Source organism: Papilio polytes, unplaced genomic scaffold (assembly GCF_000836215.1).
Source record: "Papilio polytes unplaced genomic scaffold, Ppol_1.0 DF823399.1, whole genome shotgun sequence".
NCBI classification, from domain to species: domain Eukaryota; kingdom Metazoa; phylum Arthropoda; class Insecta; order Lepidoptera; family Papilionidae; genus Papilio; species Papilio polytes.
The window spans coordinates 1,143,143-1,151,456 of record NW_013525805.1 but is presented as its reverse complement, the minus strand read 5'-3'; positions in this window follow the sequence as shown (position 1 = coordinate 1,151,456).

Here is an 8,314-nt window from a genome sequence, read left to right as displayed (position 1 = left end):
TTGTTTTAATCACATTTTCATTGTTGACACTTATCACTATAATTACTACAAAAGTAGTAAACAAAAGGCAAAACAACTATAATTCATAGACGGGTAATGATTATATCATAAACTCTTAGTTTATACTTTCTTTTACAAATTGACGACAAAACAGTCAGACTGCTTTAAAGTATTTATCTAAAAGACACAGAGTACAAACAAAATCGTATTACATGCCAGCACAATATACGCATATAATAATAAAATATGTGAAGTACATATTTGTTTGAGTATATCTGAAACAATTTTAACAATCCAACATAAAACACACCCGTCTCCTTACAGTTTTCCTGATTTCGCTTTGTGCTACGAGATCTTTTCAAAGGCATCATGGTAATAAAAATATAACAATTAAAATAAATACTTAAATGGCTTTACTTTCACGTGAACATTTGTTTTAATCCAAACAATATAGAGGCATATAATAATCTACGGATATTAAAATTGAGCCCTGTTTAAAGAGACGGTGGCATTAGATTTGCGGGAACGACAATTATTATTTCCCATAGTCACCACACCACATTTGAACGACTGAACGGTTGGACCGATTTTATATAGTTTTAAAAAATAGAAACAATATTCGATAAAAATTTCCAGACCTAGAACATATTTTGAAAGGCTACTTAATAAGTTTATTTAATTCCGCGCGGACAAAGTCGCGGGCAAAAGCTAGAAATGATATAGTACTAATATCGAAAGCAACGTGATACATATTTATTGTGAAATCTATGACCAAGTTTAAGTCCATAACTTTATTTAGCTGCCTTAAAACACTCATTTAATTAAACATATTATTCTATTTTACTTTATTTAGGTGCCTTATTTTACTTTAAGGATAATTAAGGTAATACGCATCACCATTGTGCAAAAGCCATAAAAAAAAGTATGTCAACGGCGTACATTCAGTAAATTAATTAGCTGTGACGTCGGTCATTATTACCCCTTTTAACAGATTATATATGATATTTAATTAACTCGTTCATTTGTAATGTTGCCCAAACAAACATTTACGTAACACACAAAGAAATAGATTCTTTTGTTAAATTACAAAATTCCTCAGAGAGCGTGCGGGTCCGATTGAACATTCGTCTCTGTCAGTCAACAACACAAGCTGCTCTCGCTGATGTATCGGTATTTTGGAACTTTTGTCAGCGTGTGCGGGTATACAATGATATACACAAAAATATTTACTGTCGCTAATTGTTGAAAGATAATGTAAACGGTCAATGTTGAATAACAACCCTAAAAGGGTGGTAATTATCACGACATTTCACATAATAATGGAAGAGTTGATCCGGCTCGAAGGACCAATACAATGTTAATATGTTAATTTAACGTGAACTGAGTATAGTATGGTTGTAGTCTGCGTTATATTAGTGGAAAGCGCTTTTTAAGGGAAAACATATTGATACTGTCAGGTATTTACACTTCAAAACACGCTTTTATGAAAATGTTATCCGCATACTCGCTTTGTAGAAACAATGAAGTATGGACTGACCATGGATACAACCATTAAGAAAATTATAAAATTCCCTCATTCCAAATTGATATTAAAATAAGGCTTAAAAAGGTTAGCGTCGTGGAAGCTTTTAACCAAATACATTTATTTTTAACCCTTAGAAAGAAGGATTACTTTTCTTTTTTCTCACAAAGAAAACACTGGATAAAGCAAAATCGAAAATCAAAATTTAATCTACAATATTGTCACGATTAGTTCACCATCTGTTTAACATTTCATTTATTTGTAAATTATATTTACATTTTCATCCAAGAAATACATTAGTAATACAAAATAAGTACATGTTTTTAATATACATTGTCTGTTCTAACATCTACTCATATCATCTTTAAAACATAAAGAGCAACTAGTACGGGATTATTGACACAAGTATTATATTTCTTTGTATTAGCATTATACCGACGAGAGAGACATTGAACTTTTATAATGTCTTCGATCACAGGACAAATACAATATCGCGTTCGACAACCAGCTTGGGATCACGTGTAAAGTTATCTATTCTATACATATAATAAAATTGGACTGTCTGTTTGTAACATCAAAAGAAAAATTTCAGATTTCAGGAAAATAATGTATTTGCGTTGATGAGAACGAAAATCGCATGTTTTTTGTCTGTCTGTCTGTCCGTAAGCCGTATTTGTTCCGTGTAAAATCTGAAACGGCTGGGCGGATTACGATCGAATTTCCACTGAAGGGTAGCTGACATAGACGGGCATATTATAGGCTACTTTTATATGTTAATATTGCATGGAAGAAGTCGCGAGCAACAGCTAGTTAGAAATAATATTTTCATAATGTAACAAGTATATTAAAGTTTGTATCGTGATGTTAATTTTCTAGGATGTAGATAATTTGAATATTATTATTCCAATTCAAGGTACATGAACTTATAATACCGATTGACTACAACCAACATTTTTCTTATTTAATAACAACACGTGTAGAATACTAAAATTAATTATTAATTTTATATTTATTATTGCAATAAGGAAATGTCGGTGAGTTACATATAATTATATTTAAAAACATGTGAAACCTAACTACATGGAAAAATGCCTACTACGGGGAGTGCTCTGAAGAATTGTTTGGAATAATTCCTGGCTCCGAGTTCCGTCATCCGAGTCGACAGACCGCCAGGTATCATCCACATCTCTATAGCTGACAATTCTCAACTATGCGGTTTTCGCAAAATTATCTGTCGCACAGACGCGTTGTAGAATACTCCGTCCCCGTAATTTCTAAACCGCTACGAATTAAAAAAGCAACTAGCCTATGTGTTGTATTAGACTATCCTCTACATCTAGCCTAAACTTTATCTAAAACCGTTCAGCCGTTTAGGCCTCAAATAACAATTAGATAACGGCTAGTAGCTAACATTATGTGGAGAATGATAATAATACTTAGTTCTTACTGAGTATGTCAGTAAGTTAACATTTAAAGTATTACAGTGTGAAAGCTTTTCGTATCAATTTTACAAAGCTAAAAGCAACACTAGAGCAATGAAAAACAAAAGTCGTTTATGAAATTTCGGCGAGCAAGTTTTACTGAGGCTTGTGAGTTTGCGTTTCAGCCGGCTTTATGCCGCTTTGATGAATGCGGTTAAATCGACTACAAGCTTTTATTTTCCTTTGTTTTTTTGTGAGTTTGGCATACATGTAAACTGCACAGATTGCAGCGACATTTTTAGGGTATTCTGAGGACTTCAAAGAAGGTTTATGACTAACAAAATTTAAAATCAATTTATATGTTATTCAATTTTAATCTAGAGTTTTATTCTTATATTATTTATCTTTACTTGAAACAGCATAATGGATTAAGCTAGCTAGATATACATAGTTGTTTCAAGAAGCTTTATTCAATTAATACTAACAATGTCTCGTCGACGGCTTTGTGGCACGTTATGTCAAACATTTATAATATAAGTAAGATAAAATCCAGGCGAGTAATCTAATAGACGACTAGAGTCTCAAAACATTTCAATGTTATGCAAAAAGGTAACACAGAAGTTAAGGTTGATTTAACTCTTTATAAAATTACTAGCTTTCGTCTTGCGATTCCGTCCTCGTGGAATTAACAAAACAAAAATGAGTAGCCTATGTGTTCTCCCAAACTATCCTCTACATCTATACCAAATTTTATCGAAATGCTTTTAGCCGTTTAGGCTACAGACTCAAACATCAATGTACACTTTCGCATTTATAATATTAGTATGATTCTTACAACATTTTTCCTATCAAAACGAGAAGTTAACACATGCGTTAATATTTTCTATTTTTCATTCCGTTAAAGATTTCTTTCGGTTCGTCAAAATCAATAAGATGTAAAACAGTTTCCAATTTTTACACACAAGTTGATTTCCTTTTTGAGGGGTCGTTACATAGGCAATGGGGCGAAACATCAATTAGGCTTCACGCTGCCCGCACAAGGCAAAAGGCTGCTGTTGATATATTGAACAATGCTGTGACCGACATCGAAAACGTTTCATTACACGATGAATGTATTTTAATAAACAGAGGACGGAACTTAATTTAAAATGTGTTCCAATTTATTCTGAATTAACTATTTGTATTCATACAATTATCACGACATTTTATTACACTTATCAAAAAAGGGAAAAAAATCTAACACTAACGGTCAGTCTATATCAATCAATAGATGGCGCTATAGACGCACTATTTATATTATAATTATATTATTTAAAACACAAATAACATTAATTTAAAATAATATTGTAATTTATAAGAACGAGATTTGTATAATTAGTATTTATTTAGATAAAAATTCTTACGTTAACACTGGCCACCAACAAGCCAGCAAGACCAGACAAATTAAAAAGGTAATAAAAAAGTAAAGAGATTTAAGGCGCGAATGGGAGTGCAAGATGTGATACGAAAGTAACAACGTAAATGTGAGCTCTTGTAATAAATTGTATATATTGTGTGAAAGTATGAATAAAGAAGTTGTAAAAAAAGATTTTACAAGTTTATTTTTTTCCTGGTTTTCACATACACCTGTCTACATTTACGAAAACAAACTCCGAGCGGATTTTGTGATTTTCTTTCGGTCAGGCGTCGTATCTACTTAGTTTTAGGGTTGTCAAATTGAATATGGAGGTATTACTTTAAATGAAAATCTGTTAATTTATATTACTTGATACTGATATAATGTAATCGATTATCGTTAAATCTTTAGATTCGTCGAACTATCTTTGTCACATGAAGGTGACAAATCACTCTTATCAGTATAAAGGAATAAGAGACGGCTCTCGGGTAGAACAGTGATGGAAGTTGGCTAAGATAAGGGAATTGTAGTCAATGTCGACAACTTGTTTTATAACAAAATTATCGGATTCACAATTTGTAAAATACTGCCAATGTAAGGCCAAATGTAGATTTAAAAAAATCTAGTGACGTAGATTATAGCCATAGAAATAATAGAGTGGACTAAATTAAATATGTTAAAGTTTTAAATTAAACGTGTATATAATATATCTGTTGCCCGCTGCTTTGTACGTGTGTCTCGTTATTAATTTCAACTATTTTAGAACTTCTTTAAAATAAATCGAAAATGCCAATTTGAAATGACTTTAAAAACTTTAAGGAGGTCAGATTCTTTTTTAAAAAAGTATAATTACTTTTTAAATTCTCCTTAAAGAGATTTCACAAACAAAAAGTTTTCCAGATAACGGCGATGAACTTGTCAAAAAGATGAAATTAATGAAATTTAAAAGTATGAGATATTTTTTTTTAACTTTATTTGTAAAATTTTACAATTATACTACACGTCTATTAATTTTTTCATATCTTTAATAGTGAGAGACAAAATGGCGGACGTACCATAGCGAATTTAATTATAACACTTACTAAAAAAGTGTACCTAAAATGTACTATTTACTACCTCGCTCAAAAAAATAGTACCTTCTCAAGACCGGAATTATAACAAAATTAAGTTACACCCGCCATATTGACGTTAGTAAGTGGTATAATTTTATTCGCTATGGTACACCCGCTATTTTGACTCACACCTTTAACACATAGGTATTAAATTTTATAGACAACCCTGGAAGCGTCCATAGTTCTATATTTAGTTTAGTTAATTGTTGTAACACATAGTTTAGCCATTCATCGTTTTCCTCCTAATCCTGTAGGGTTGGCGCAACAGCTTTTTGTCCTCCACATAACTATCATACGTCATCTCAGTCATCACACCCTTCTTGATCATGTCATCTGTAACGCAATCCATCCATCACTTTCCCTTTTATCGATTTTCAATAAAATATATCACTTATCAAAGTAACTTACATCCCAGATGGCAATTTGCTTCTTAGCGTATAATATGATTTCAACTTTTTTTTTTATAATAACACAGAAATCTGCCGAAGCGAAGAAACACGAGCATAATAAAATAAATTGAGAACAATAAAATGAAACGTTTATGGAGCACAAACACGTGCAATGTTAATATAAATTTGTAAATAATTTTCATTCCTTACTTCCTTTTTGTGGCTTTGGGCAAATGTAACAGCTGTTGTTTTAAATTATCTCTTATTTTAATAGAGCATTAAAAACATTTTTTATATATCTATTTAGTGGACAAATATAAAAATATACGTTGGACATACCAATCAATTACTTTCAATTTAGTAACAATCTAAACGTGAAGAAATAAATTGGATTGTTTTTCAGAATCCCCAAGTTCATAGACAATTTTTATATTATAATGTTCGTAAGATAGCTCCCGATATTTCGGCACAGTTGCATGCGCCATGTTCACGGGCTGACTGAAGTGATGAGGTAGTGTAAAAAAAAAGAAAAGGAGAGTTACACGAAGCCATATCGGTCTACTTTTTAACCCGTATCTTACGAACATTATATTTGTAAAAACCACGACAGTTTAAAGTTCTAATTTTTATATTAGTCTAGATCAATATTGAGGGTCATTGAACTTATTAGCTTTATGTGTTTTTGCACGTTTTGTTATTTTTTATCAGAGGAGAATGCAAACGACGCCCATTAACATCCGCAATACTAGATGAACTAGATTTCTTAAATTTAATCAAAATCGGTTAAGTCGTTCAACACCTTCTAACATCCATCCATTTATGTAAACTTTAGCATTACAAATATTAGTAAGAAATACTATAATTCTAAATGCGAAAGTTTGCATAGACGTATGGATGTTTGTTGCTTCGCATTTCCGAAATGATTTCGATCTCGAAGTAATTTGACACTGATGTAGAACATTATCTAGAAGAACACAAAGGCTGTTTTTTTTAATTTAGCACGAACGAAGTTATAGACAAAACCTAGTGTTTTATATAGTCGTACTGTAACGTTACATTTAATTTAGTTATTATACCTTTTTGTTTTGTTTTATAATAGAAGGCTTAACTTATTTGCATAAAGATTGCTAGACAGTTGTGTTTTTTTAATATTTGTTATTCGTTCATCGTCAAACAATAATAGGATTTAATGTTCACTGAACCTCATGAAATCTAACTCACTCACGGCTTTTTCCATTTCACTGAAATGAATCATAACTCAATAATGCAGATAAGAAATGGTCTTAACGTTACGGAGAGTGTAATTTACTTTTCGGGATTATTTTTTAGTTGTGTTTATTTCAAAATAAATTGAAATAAACCGTAACAAACGCTAAGAGAAAGTAACAACGATTTACTTAAGAAATTAAGCAAAAAAGCTAACCGCCTGACTTATGGCCGGTTTCACATCTACTTTTAACCATTCGTTAGGGTTTTTTGCTCGATAACTTCATGAAATGCGTTTCCGAACTACGTAACTTGAGTTTCACTGCGGTTTTCTAACACTGATGAATCACTAGGTAATGTTAAAAATAGAAGCTTCAGAAACCCAGTATAAGAGTTGCAATATGCTAATATAAAAGCAGTCAGTTTTTCATACTAAAGCTAAGCTACACACTACTTTAAGTGATCACCTTAATAACCTAGAGTGCGTTCACGGCAAAATAACTACACAGAAATTTGTAGTCTTACTCAAAAAAAAAACATACAGACGAATTGAGTACCTCCTTCTTTTGAAAGATTTTAAAAGATCTTGAAAGCATGTACTTCAGATCTTCTCGAATTAAGAAAGCTTTGCACGAACATATCTCTTCGCTGTAAGCATGTAACTCATAATTATTGTGCAGCGAGTTCGTATAATAGCAACATAACTCTAAGATAACATAAATATATTTTTTACTCTGGTTAGTTATGTGGACATTACATAATAGTTGATTATGTAACACTAGCTGTACCCGTGCGGCTTCATCCACATGAAATAATGAAACTTTTATTACATTGTTTACATTTGTCAAATTATCAATTGCAAATGTCAAAATGAAATGACATGATGACAAACCATGGTATTCTTACTTCCTTGATGGCAGCTTGTAGCTTATGGCCCCTTTCCAACATTATAGTTTTTAACCTATTTACTTATTCCCTAAGTTTAATAGCGTGAAAATGTATAGCCTAAAGCGTGACGTGGTTATATTATTAAAAAAAAACGCTAAAGAAAACTAAAAAAACTAAAGAAAACTAGTAAAAAATATGCTGTGATTGCTGACATCTTACGCCTCAAATTAGTGTGTGTTTACGCTTTATTATATTAGTATAGATGGGTTAACCTATAGACCCATAAGTTTGTCTTAAACCGTATTTCAAGGTTCAAATAAAACCTAATAATAATAATAATAAAGCCTTTATTGCTGAAGATTGTACATTTGATTTTTTTT